Consider the following 13805-nt stretch of genomic DNA (forward strand, 5'->3'; position numbering starts at 1 on the left):
CTTAAGCAGTGTTTATCAGTGTAAGCAGAAGTGCTCTGGACCTTTGGGAAATGATCTAAGAATTCCAGTGTGAAATTGGTATTTTCATGGTGTTAGAGGGAATAGTGCTACAATACCAGATCATCCCATGCAGATGTGCAGACTTCTGCTAGACACCTTTGGGAGGTACATGAACTGCAAAGATAGCGTGGAGAGGTGGAAGGTATATTTAAATCCTAAATTCTCTTGAGATAATGCATTGACAGATTACTTAGTGACACTGTACCCAGGGCCTCCCAAGTGAATGTAAAGTTTTTTTTTCTTGTAGCTATTTTGAGTGACATTTGTTTTATGTAACAGTTGCATGTGGTTTGTTGAGTAGTGTTATTAAAAGATTAGTAAATTGGGGAAGTATTACACCACAGGCTTAGATTTTCTTTTCTCTGCTCATTTTGAAAAATATATTTTATTTTATTGAGGGCTCTTACACCTCTCACTCATTTGGTTTTTTGAAGCAGACCATCATGCACGTTCTTAGTGATCTGGAACCGAATGGTTTCAGTTCATTTTAAGAACTGATTTCTCATAAAAGTAGAGTTTTCAAAATGAGTATTTTTGGAAGTTTTGAAATAATACAAACCTTTTTTCTTTTGTAGCGTTATACATCCTTGAAAACTGATAGGAAGAGTTGAGCTGCACGGTTATTGAGAGAAGGGTATAGGAAGGGTTGAGCTGCACGGTTATTGAGAGAAGGGCATAGGAAGGGTTGAGCTGCACGGTTATTGAGACAAGGGTATAGGAAGGGTTGAGCTGCACGGTTATTGAAAGAAGGGTATAGGAAGGGTTGAGCTGCACGGTTACTGAGAGAAGGGTATAGGAAGGGTTGAGCTGCACGGTTACTGAGAGAAGGGCATAGGAAGGGTTGAGCTGCACGGTTACTGAGAGAAGGGCATAGGATGCACAAAGGTCTGCAGTGCGGACTCATTGGGCATTTCTAAGAAAGGGCATGCGGCCAGGCCGTGCCAAGAGGAAGCACATGGGTTGAACGAGAATTGTAGACAGTAATGTATTTTCAGCAGCTTGCTGCTTTCTGCTGTGTTAACCTATTTTAAGTTCAGTTGTTAGTTGTTAGTACAAAAATATAGCCTGGGAATATGTACAAACCATTGGGTTTGCCACATTATGCTAAAATCATTCCTCTGTTTACCAGTGAGCTGTTCTTGTTACTGAAAAGCTTTTAAGAGAACCAGCTGTACTACAAATTCAAGAAGTGGCTTCTGTGCTTGACTTGCCCTACAAATGTAAGCCCAGATCTCTTTGTGGTGTAGGTTTGTCTGTGGAATGGAAACACAACTAAAAATAACCAAGTTCAATCTTTTATCCCTTAAAGTTTCTTGTTATAATTTAAAGCTATAAAAATAGCAAGCTCAAAAAAAGAAAGAAATTTCCAAGCTACTGGTAATAATGCTATTAGTTTATTTTGTGTACTTTTTGTCCATTCACTAGTTTATTTTTTATATGCATTTTGTTTTATAGGAGAAAGATGTGGCAGTCTGCTTCCATAAAGATATTTTTTTCAACTTTTCATTATGATTTGCATCAAAGTATACAAAAGCAAATTGGTTTTTCACTCCACAGTTCACATATTGTATTTTAATTTTGATTGGGATCCCCACAATGTTACAATTCTCCCCAGTTCCTCTCTGTTTACCATTTCCTTTGTCCTCCTTTCCAGTCTCTGAGCTTTATCCTGGGCAAATGCTATCCCTTTGATCTTCAGTGATTGATTGTTCTAAAGCAGCAGTTCTTAACCTGTGGGTCACAATGCCTTTGGGAGGAGAATGACCCTTTCATAAGGGTCGCCTAAGACCATAGGAAAACCACATATTTCTGATGGTCTTAGAAACAGAGACTCCTCTCCTTTATCCTTCTTCAGGCGGGTCTGCAAATATGCAGATACACCCACATACAAGTACTCAGTGTGATGACATCGCATCAACCCCATCACATACACCCCACCCCGTACAAATACAGGTGTATGTGACAGGGTTGGCGCCATAAAGTACTTATGTGGACCAGGCAAACATGTGTATAGAGCAACTGCTGTGTGGAGAGCAGCTACTGTGTTGAAAGCAGAAGTATTGGAGATAAAATGATACTTCGTGAATTATAATTATTGGGTAAATGTAAAATCATACAGTAAAGTCATCAGCTACTGCAAAAAAAATTATACCATGGGAACTTAATCTGGATGCTGATCAGTCTTTATTTTCAGCCGTGGTTGATGTGAATACTGCCCCCTTGTGATAGTAATAGGTATGTTAAAGCAACACAGAGAATGGTAAATCATGAAATTTAATGAACTGTATTGACTGACTATGCCATGTATCATCTTTTGTATTATTATTATTTTAAACAATTTATTGGGGCTCATACAATTCTTATCACAGTTCATACATATACATACATCAATTGTATAAAGCACATCTGTACAGTCTTTGCCCTAATCATTTTTTTCTCCTCTTTTCTTTTTTTACATTTTATTAGGGACTCGTACAACTCTTTTTTTTTAATTTTAACAATTTATTAGGGGCTCATACAATTCTTATCACAGTTCATACATATACATACATCAATTGCATAAAGCACATCTGTACAGTCTTTGCCCTAATCATTTTTTTCTCCTCTTTTATTTTTTTACATTTTATTAGGGACTCATACAACTCTTATCACCATCCATACATATACATACATCAGTTGTATAAAGCACATCCATACATTCCCTGCCCCAATCATTCTCAAGGCATTTGCTCTCCACTTAAGCCCCTTTCAGCAGGTCCTCTTTTTTTTTTTTTCCCCTCCGTCCCCTTTCCCCCCTCCCTCATGTGCCCTTGGTAATTTATACCTCGTTATTTTGTCATATCTTGCCCTATCCAGAGTCTCCCTTCCCCCCTTCTCTGCTGTCCCTCTCCCAGGGAAGAGGTCACATGTGGATCCTTGTAATCAGTTCCCCCTTTCCAACCCACTCACCCTCCACTCTCCCAGTATCGTCCCTCACACCCTTGGTCCTGAAGGTATCATCCACCCTGGATTCCCTGTACCTCCAGCCCTCATATGTACCAGTGTACAGTCTCTGTCCTATCCAGCCTTGCAAGGTAGAATTCGGAGCATGGTAGTTTGGGGGAGGAAGCATCCAGGATCTGGGGGAAAGCTGTGTTCTTCATCGGTGCTACCTCGCACCCTAATTAACCCATCTCCTCTCCTAAACCCCTCTATGAGGGGATCTCCATTGGCCGACACTTGGGCCTTGGGTCTCCACTCTGCACTTCCCCCTTCATTTAATATGGTATATATATATACATATATACATATACATATATACATATACACACATATACACATACATACACACACTTATATCTCTTTTTTTTTTTTTTGCATGATGCCTTATACCTGGTCCCTTGGCACCTCGTGATCGCACTGGCCGGTGTGCTTCTTCCATGTGGGCTTTTTGGCTTCTGAGCTAGATGGCCGCTTGTTCACCTTCAAGCCTTTAAGACCCCAGACACTATCTCTTTTGATAGCCGGGCACCATCAGCTTTTTCACCACATTTGCTTATGCACCCATTTGTCTTCAGTGAGCCTATCATGGAGGTGTGCAGTCAATGATATGATTTTTTGTTCTTTGATGCCTGGTAACTGATCCCTTTGGGACCACTCGATCACACAGGCCTGGTGTGTTCTTCCATGTGGACTTTGTTGCTTCTGAGCTAGATGGCCGCTTGTTTATCTTCAAGCCTTTAAGACCCCAGTCACTATCTCTTTTGATAGCCGGGCACCATCAGCTTTCTTCACCACATTTACTTGTTCACCCACTTTGGCTCCAGCTGTTGTGTCGGGAGAGTGAGCATCATAGAGTTCCAATCTTTTGTATTATTAAAGCTGTTATATATTATTTTCATTGGCAAACCATCCCATGACAATGGATCACGTAGAGAAGAACGTTAAGAAAATATAGTGAGGATTTTTCACAGTATGGTTCTACCTCAATAATTGCAACAGGAAGTGAGAAACCGTAATGTGTTATTTGTTGTGTAGTTCTATCAGCCGAATGTATGAAGTAGAACAAACTAAAATGCCCATTTTGATAACAAGCATCTTTTCCAGCAAGGATACCACTATTTTAGAAGCAAAGCTGATGGACTCAAGAAAGCCAGACTCGACACTAGTGGCATGTAGTACAAACAAAATGTAGCAGCCGTTGAAGCTTCACATTTGGTGGCACTCAGAATCGCCAGAGCTGTGAAATCTCACACCATTGCTGAGGATTTAGTGTTGCCAGCGGCCAAAGACATTGTTCAAGTTATGATCGGAGATGAATTTGTTACAAAATTGAGTTACAAAATTTCTTTATCTAAGGACACTGTCCGCAGAAGAATAGATGACATGTCTCCTGATATTCTTGATCAGGTAATCCAGGAGATTAAATCTGCTCCACTTCCAATATTTAGCATCCAGCTTGATGAATCTACAGACATTGCAAACTGTTCACAGTTACTGGTTTATGTGAGGTATATAATGAACGTGACTTTAAAGATGAGTTTCTTTTGTGCAAACCTCTTGAAAGACAACTACGGCATGTGATGTATTTGACACCGTTGGCTCATTTCTGAAAGAGCAGAAGATCTCTTGGGAAAATGCTTGGGGTGTTTGATAGATGGTGCTCCAGCTATGCTAGGATGCCAACCTGGATTTCAATGTTTGGTACTGAATGAGTCACCAAAAGTCATCGAAACTCACTGTCTGATTCATTGGCATATATTAGCAACAAAGGTGCTGCCACAAGAGTTACAAGAGGTAATGAAAAACGTCTTAAGTTCTGTCAATTTTGTAAAGGTGAACTCTTTAAATAGTCGACTGTTTTCACAACTGCAATGAGTTGGATGCATCGAATAATGCTCTGCTATTTCATACTAAAGTGAAATTGTCGAGAGGCAAAGTTTTAAATTGTGTTTTTGAGCTGCATGAATTCAAAACGGTTTTAAATCAGAAAGCAAGACCGCAGTTCAAAGCACTTTTAAGCAATAAAAGTGAACTGCCTGAAACAGCTTACTTTGTTGACATCTTTGCCATCGTTAATGAGTTAAATTTATCACTGCAAGGACCAAATACAGCAATTTATCTGCAAAGGTCCCCATCTTTCCAAATGAAACTTCAGCTTTGGCACACACAAAAAAATCGGATGAAAATAAAATTTACATTTGCTTACCTTACCTGCTTTCTTTGAGGAACATGGCATTGAACCAGGCAAAAAGATTACGATGATAGTTTCTGTGAAAGAGCACTCGTACATGCTTGGAAACTTGATGATAGTGGGTCTGGGCATTTAGTTTAATATTTATAATTATTGATATTACTGGATAAGGAGGTTGTTTTTAGTCTTACACTATCTAATTAGTTTTAGAAGTGTGTGTGTGTGTGTGTGTGTGTGTGTGTGTGTGTGTCTTTCCATGTCTGTAGAGGAACCCTGGTAGTAGAAGTGGTTGGTGTTGGATTACTAACTGTAAAGTCATCAGTTCAAAACTACCAACCGCTCTGAAAGTAAGATGAGATTTTTTTTACTCTCGTAAAGAATTATACACGCAAGAGGCAGTTCCACCCTGTCATGTAGGGTCACCATAAATCAGAATCAACTTAGTAGCAGTGAGTTGAGTATTCTTGCCTCATAACTTCCCCAAGTGACTGTGCAAACAGGGCCTGTTTTACATTGGTCAGTCTTAGTCCTCATTCCCCTGGCTGTAATAATGAACCGTCACAGAAGCAGGAACAGAGAAAAATCTTGGGACCATTCAGAGCCACCAGTGGCGCATTTTTGAAGTCACTAGCTGTAGTGATAGAAGCTACAGAGGCCATCACACTGAGACCAAAGACCAAGGCAAGAAGACCATGAGACAGAGCAGAGAAACAATGTGGAGTCTATGAGACTGAGGCAGAGCAGCAAATGGACTTCTGTCCTACCAAGGCAGAACCTGCATGGCAGAGAGACAAAGGACTAAAGAGAAACGTGGCTACTGGCTGAGGAGAGGTGTTGCTGTGAATCAGTGACTATCTTAATTTTTTCAGACTCTGGTTGTTAACAATAAGAATATGCATGGTGGTTTGGCAGCCTATTAATATTCCTAATAAACCCCCTTAATTGTGAGTATTGTCTATGAGTTACCTGTGACCACTGCAATGGGTTAGTGCACGCAGTAGAATAGTTTCATGGGAAGACTGGTTGGTATCAGAATAGAGTAAAAGGAAGCTGGGAGGTATGTATAGTTAGAGGAGCCTCCATACCGTTTTGTGTGTGTGTGTGCGCGCGCGCACGCGCGCGCTGAAGAGGGGGGGGTGGGGCGGGTTCATGAAAGTGATCCTTAAGTGGAATTATTGAGTCAAAGGGTATACATTTTTAATGATTCTTGATACAAATTGCCAGTTAGTTAGCTTTACAAAATGGCCTAGGTCATTGCCAAGCTATATATATATATATATAACTATTGCTTATTTGAACAAAAATTGATGTCATTATTTTATTATTAATAGTTGTGGTTACTACACAACAGGAGCTAAGTTAAATGTATTATCATATTTAATACATGTGGTAGTTATATAATCTGGTGTCAATTTGAGGATTCAGAGTGAAGGGGTGGGGTCTGGCCTGTAAATCAGGTCATAGCCAATGAGGCCTCTGTGTGGGCATGACCTTCTGAGGACCCTGGGAACTCCAGTATTCCTCCTTGGAGGCGGGAGACTCTCTCCACTTAACTCCCTGTGAGATATCCCTGTGGAGAAGACACTAGAAAGAGACTGATAGAGCCAGACCTCTGGAGCCGGAGAAGCCATGTGGAGCAGAGATGGTTACAACACCACTGCCAGCACTGAGATATAGATGCTTACACTGCCACTGGATCCATAGGACTTCCAACTCACTTGCCTGCGATCTTCCTGCATTTGGTGTCATTGTATATGTTGCATGAGTCTGAAGAGGACTTTATAGATTGTTATCAGACATATGAGCTAATATCAGACTTACAGACTTGATCTGGACTGGGCTGGGATGTTTTCTCAATGTTCAACTGCTCTTGTATATAAAGCTCTTTCTTACACACATTTAAGTGTCTATGGATTTGTTTCCCTAGTCTACCCAGACCAACACACTACATTTTTGTTTTGCTCTGTATTTCTTTGATCATTAGTGAAGTAGAATATTTTCTAATACATTTGCTTACTACTTAAACCTACTTATTTGTGAGAATAGATTATTTGTTAATTGTAGTGGTCTCACTGTTTTAATTAGCTAGTGGCCTAGTGTTGTAAAAGATTGGTTTAAAAACAGTTCTTTTTTAAAAAATAAATAAATAAATAAATAAATAAAAACAGTTCTTTTTATTCCCAGACTTTTAAAGCCTTACTTAAAGAATATTAGCCTTTAACTAGTTAGGACATGTTTGTTTAACTCTGCTTGGATGCACATTTTATGTAACTCCATGGCACATTTGCTGCTGTAATAGTGCTTTACATCGTAAGAGTAGTTGGGATTTATTCTGATCTTGTAATTCAGAGGAATAACATGTTTTTAGCCATCTACTACGACTACTAGTTGGTAGTTAAGAGACTAATTTCTGAGTAGCTGTTACATGAGTATGCATTGTGTTCAACCACTAACCTCAAGTTTGTGATTCAAACCTGAATAAGGAGCATGGAGGCCATGCCCGACCTGGCTTCACAGAGGATAAGGAGACTCCAACGCCACACAGACCTATAGCCAATTGCCACAAGGCAGAAGTCAGACAGGCCTCCAATCTATATCTTTCTTTACCCTATTCTGACATGAGTGTTTCTACCTATCTCCTTTCCTTTCACCTTTCATTATTGTGAGTTTGGTGAAGGTTTACTGAGCAGTTCATCAGTTTTACATCGAACTTTTCATGCACATGTTGCTTCATCTCAGCTATTGCATTCCCCTCTTGATGTAGCTGACACCACTCGTCCCAACTCCTCTCTGCTTTTCCCAGGATACTCTACTGTGCTGCTGGGTTTGATAATCCATTGCGATGACCACACAGAACTCAGACGATACTTACGATTAGGGAATTTATTAGGGAAGTTAACAGGTTGGCAAAGTCGGATAAGAAAATGCTAAGGATACAGTCCTAGCTCCACACCAACACAACTCCTCAGCCATCAGCCAAGTCTCTACTGCCTTTCAGCATGTGGTCCCTTGAACTCTGGTCTCTGTGGACCAGAAAGCCTGCCCACTGTTCTGCCTTTTAGTCTCAGTTTCAGTACTACTCCCCACTCTGTCTCATGATCTTGACTCGAACCTACTTCTCTGGTGGTTCTTCCTTGATAGTCCCTACATTCTCACTAACAACAGGGAGTTGCTCACAGCTTAGAAGAAGTCAACTATTTGAGATCAAAAGGGAGAAGCATTTGCCCAAAGACTAAATTTTAAAAGGAGAGGAAGAAAATTGGTAGTGGGAAAAGCAGAGTGGAGGTAGAATGGCTGGTGTCAGGAACATCAATGGGGGATTGCAATGGCTGAGAAGAAGCGACCTATGTATGAATTGTTTAATGTATAACTGATGATCTGCTCTGTAAACCTTCACACAACTCCCATGAATAATGAAAAGAAGGGCCGGGGGGTGGGAGCAAGGGAGGTTGGTATAGGTAGGTAGGTAGGTAGACTATAGCCACCAAAACCCTGGGGGAACCCTTCTACTCTGTAGCGCATCGGATTAGCAAAGCAGAAATCAACTTGATGACAATGAAATTGATGTTTGTTTTGGGTTCTACCCGTACAACTCTGCTTGTATTCACTTTAGGATTACGAAAATAAAGCTTGGATTACAAATTCATGCTGATTGTAGTTTTGACTGTTTATTTTTTATTGGCTTTAAGATCTTAGGTAAATGACTACTTTCATTTTTGTATTAACAATAGATTTCAGTTTTCTGATTGCTACCTATGAAAATGTTTCCTATCATAAAGGAACTGTTTTTTCCAAATAACTTAAGACAGTTTACTACTTGGTACAAAGTAGATATGTATTAATTTACATTCATTTCAATCTGAAAGAATTATGATTTGAGTATCTCCTCATGCCCAACATTTTGTTTACATTCATTCGCAATTCAGAAGCAAAAGACACTTTCCCCTTGTGGGATTCAGTCTGGAGAGAGTGTTATGGATGGGAGTACGTGGGGATGATGCTTTGTAAGTTCATAGCAGAGTCTCTGTAATGCAGGAAGGTCTCCGTAATGCTAGGCACTGCATTACTCAGTATTCTGTTGTTTGTGTTCTGTATGAAATTGAAGGCAGATAACTGGAGACATTGGTGAGGCAACAATGGAACATTCATACATTGGTCACTCTTGTAATTAACTGGGTAAGCTGCAGTGAGACACTGTCGAATCAGTTCTTACTGATGATGTTCCCCTCTGTGAATTAAAGTAAATCTGTGCTCTTCAGGGTTTCAAAGGCTGAATTTTCAAAACTAGATTTTCTAAAACTTGCTTTGAGAAGCCTCTGAGTAGACTGGGGCCTCCCACTTTAGCCACCTAGTATGTTAACCATTTGCACCACCCAGGGACCCCCTTTTGTTGGCTACTAGGTGCTGACACATACTTAGACACACAGATGACACTTAAAGTGTATAATCCAGTAATATTAATTGCACTCATAAAGGTGTGCAACATCGCCACAATTTTTCCCTAAAACGTTTTCATCACCTCAAATAGACATTCTGACTCATGAAGCATTAATTCCTCATTCTTCTTCCATAGTCTAGATATTTCACGTATGTGGGATCATTTCATATTTGTCCTTTGTCTGACTTACTTCACTCAGCACGATGTTTTCATGATTCATTCACATTGTGGCATACACTGGGGCTTCATTTCTCTGGTCTATTAAATGTACATACTATACTTTGTACAAACACTTTGGTTATTTCCACCTTTTTTCCATCATGAATAAAGTATAGAAGCAAAAGTTTCTGTGAGTGCCTGCTTACATTTCTTTAGGGTATATATACCCAGGATTGAAATTATTGGCTCATAGGTTAATTCTATTTTTAATTTTATGAGGAATCCCTGCAGCTGCATGATTTCACATCCCTACTATCATATCAATGCAGGAAGGTTTCAATTTCTCCACATCCTAGCCAGGATTTGTTGTGGTTGTTTTCTTATTGCTGTTGGTGTTTCTTTACAAGAGCCAACCTATTGGTTTTGAAGTAGTTTCTCAATTTGGTTTTGTTTGCATCTCCCTAATAACTAATGACATTGAGTGTTTTTTCACATGCTTGTTGGCTATTTGTGGATCTTCTTTGGGAAAATGTTCACATCTTCTGCCCAGTTTTTTATTGTTTATCTTTTTATTGTTATTCTTTAGACTCTTTCTACTTTCTTGATAATGTGCTCAGACACAAACATTTTTATTTTGAAGAAGTCAAATTTATCTGTATTTCATTGCTTATGCTAATATATCTAAGAATCTATTGTCAAATGCGTGGCATTAAAGAAGCTTAAAAGTGGAAACAATTTCTGCGTTTTCTTTTAAGAATTTGATGGTTTTAGCTCATATAATTAGGTTCTTGGTTCGTCTTGAGTTACTTTTTATATATGGTAGAAATAAGGGTTCAGCTTAATTCATCCAATTGTTCTAGCACCATTAGTTGAAGAGAAGATTCTTTCCCACTTGAGTGGAATTGACCCCTTTGTTGTCATCATTTACCCACATAGGTATGGATTTATTTCTGGACTAGCAATACCAAGTTCTTTTGATTGTGGAACTTTCAGTCATTTTGAATTTGGAGAGTCTCCCCTGTTTTCTTTTTCAAGATTGCCTTGGCCCATTGGTAATCCATATGAATTAAAGGATTGACTTTACCACTTTTGTAAAAAGATCTGTTAGAATTTTGAAAGAACGGATTGCATTGAGTCTGTATATGTTGGGTAGCATTAACATCTTAACAATATAAAGTCTTCCAGTTTATAAACATGGAATGCCTTCCTATTTTTTTGCATCTGATTTCTTTCAGCAGTGATAGATAGTTTTAATCTAACAGACTTTCACCTACTTGGTAAAATTTATACTCATGTATTCTTTCAGGGGCTATTGTAAGTAGAATCATTAAAAATTTTTGCCTTTTCCAGATTGTTCATTGTGGGTATAAAGAAACACAATTGACTTTCTTATGTAGCATATATTTCATTAAAGTTTATACTAAAGTATTCTTAATAAACTATCCTCATTGGATAACAATAAGTAGATAGACTGATTCAGGAGAAAAAGAGTAGTTCTGTTTAAAGAAAAAGCTAAAGAAGTACTGGATAACAAGAACAAAATGTTCATTTCTTACAGGTGGACATGAAAGTGAAGCTGATTCGGCTATCTTTTTCAAAATTTACAAAAGACAAAAGCAGATTAGAAGTTGATTTAAATGGATTTTAAAATGGCTTGCTAAGCTACTGGTCTCCTGCACCATTTTTTGTTGTTTTGATGCAAGTTTTTCTGTGTCTGTTGCATCTCTTGCTGTTTCCACTCATCCAGAGCTATCATTTCCATCGTGCTTATCATGGCCATCACAGTTCATTTTCTCACCTTGACATTGTACTATTCCGTAGCAGACCAAACCCAGACAACTCTATTTACATTTCCTTATTTAAATTTGCAGTCTTTTGATTTCCATTTGGGGAGGGGGGATTCTTGCTGATCTTTAATGATTTTTTAGTGCTGTCTGTTCTACCTCTCCTCCTGATACTTCCCACATCACTTTCTTGTTCCTTAATTGTAGGTTCCCAGCACATGCATCTGTGGGTTGGCTTTACCCACTACTTCTTTAGCTTTTCCTTGAAATAGAATAACTCTTTTGCTTCACTGACAAAGTCTAGGTATTTTATTTTTCTATAATTTGAGAAAGGGTGCATACAAATCTTCTCTAGAGGTCTGATCAGCTAAATCACTGGAAAGTTTCAGCAAGCTGCCCATCTTTTTTTTCTTCTATAAATTTTTCAATAATGCATTTAAAGAAGAACACAACTGACTTTTGTGTGTACATTCGTCTTGTACTCTGCATTTTGTGGAATCTGTTTATTAGCTCTAGTGGCTTTCTTGTGGAATCTTTGACATTTTCTGTATGCGTATCTCTGTATAATGATAGTTTCACTTGATTTTCAATTTGGACGTTATCTGTTCTTGCCGTCTCTTTTATCGATTGAACTCCCAAGACAACTTAAAACAACAGTGGTGAAAGTGGAAATCTTTTCCTTTTCCTGGTCTTAGGGGGAATTAAAAACAAAACAAACAAACCCTCACCTTTTACCATAGAGTTGATTCCAACTCGTGGCAACCTCCTATGTGTTTAGATAGCAGGAATGAAGAAAGGGTCTGGGGAGAACAGTATTAAGATTTGAATAGATTGTGTTTATGTCAGGGGTGATGTGAATATGCACTATCCCCTGAATGTGGTAGTGGTTAAGAGTTTAGCTCTGAAGCCCGCATGTCTGGTTTCAATGCCGGCCTTTTCTATTTACTTAGCTAGGTTTCCTTCACTAGGCTGCTTAACTGTTCAGAGTCCTTTTCCTTATTTGTAAAATTGGGTTAATACTCATGCCTAATTTATAGGGTTTAAGTAATGCTTAATTAATATATAGTTTGTCGAGTGTTTAGTACAGTGACTGTACCAAAAAATTTTAACAAATGCTATTGGTAATTGAGTGTTTGAGACTATGTCTAAGTAGTAGATTACTAGTAGTAGATTAGAATAAATTGTCAGCTATGTTCTAAGTAAAACAGAACTGGAGATATTTGTAAACATTAAGTAAATGGACTGGGACAGTGGAAGACTTGGAAAGTTTGTCATTGAATTCAGGAATTATCTTTATGAACCAGTGAGATGAATTAAGTAGCTCATTAGTTCTATCACTTTACTCTGGTGTTTTGAATTGAAGTGTGCTTAAAAAGCAAAACAAAAGTCATTTGTTAATGTTAAAATCAGAAGGATAGTTTAGGAATATTTTTTCTTTTTGAAAATACAGTGGTAGTTTAGAACCTAGCTGTAGAGAATATAGACTGTATCCATTCCATGCCAGTGCTTGATGAGATGATAGAGAATACTGAGTTAAAAATACTGGGGTTTACCAAAGAAATAATAAATTTACAATGAATTTTATCAAGCTGATATTGAATTTAATGAAATAAATGTTAACTTATGGTGTGGTATACTATAAAAAACTTAGAAATCATATCCCTTTTGAGGTACATATTTTAGATTTAAGGACATGGTTTATTTAAACATTATTTCTAATGTTTACTTAATTTAATTACTTTTAGAATTGAGTCATTTGTATGGTTCTTAAATAATTACAGCCATACTTCTTAAGAGGGTCCTGTGAGCTGGAGAGGAACCCTGGTGGTGTAGGGTTACGCACCTGACCGCTACCTGCCAGATTATTGGTTCAAACTCACTAGCTGTTCCATGTGAGGAAGATGCAGCCATCTGCCTCTGTAAGGGGTTCCAGCCTTGCCTTGCAAACCTTGGGCCAGTTCTGTGTCCTATAGGGTCCCTGGGAGCTGGAGTCAACTTGACAATAGTGGGATTGATGTTGATACGGTGGACTAAATGCTTTACTAAGTATTTAATATACATTATTTAATTTTATTAGTGTCATTCATTCATTTAGTGTTATAGCAGTACATTTTATTTACATTCATTTAAAATAATGTAAAATAGGTTTCAATCTTTTATTGTAGCCATTTGTTTTAATTACAACAATACT

The 13805-nt window shown here is 38.3% G+C and overlaps 1 protein-coding gene across 5 annotated transcripts in view; it reads left to right on the forward strand.

Moving 5' to 3' along the window:
- The window catches only part of FOXN2 (forkhead box N2), a 76070-nt gene that overhangs the window by 25964 nt on the left and 36301 nt on the right, over positions 1-13805 (forward strand). The gene's annotated exons all lie outside the window — the stretch shown is intronic.

Source organism: Tenrec ecaudatus, chromosome 17, assembly GCF_050624435.1.
Source record: "Tenrec ecaudatus isolate mTenEca1 chromosome 17, mTenEca1.hap1, whole genome shotgun sequence".
Lineage (NCBI taxonomy): Eukaryota > Metazoa > Chordata > Mammalia > Afrosoricida > Tenrecidae > Tenrec > Tenrec ecaudatus.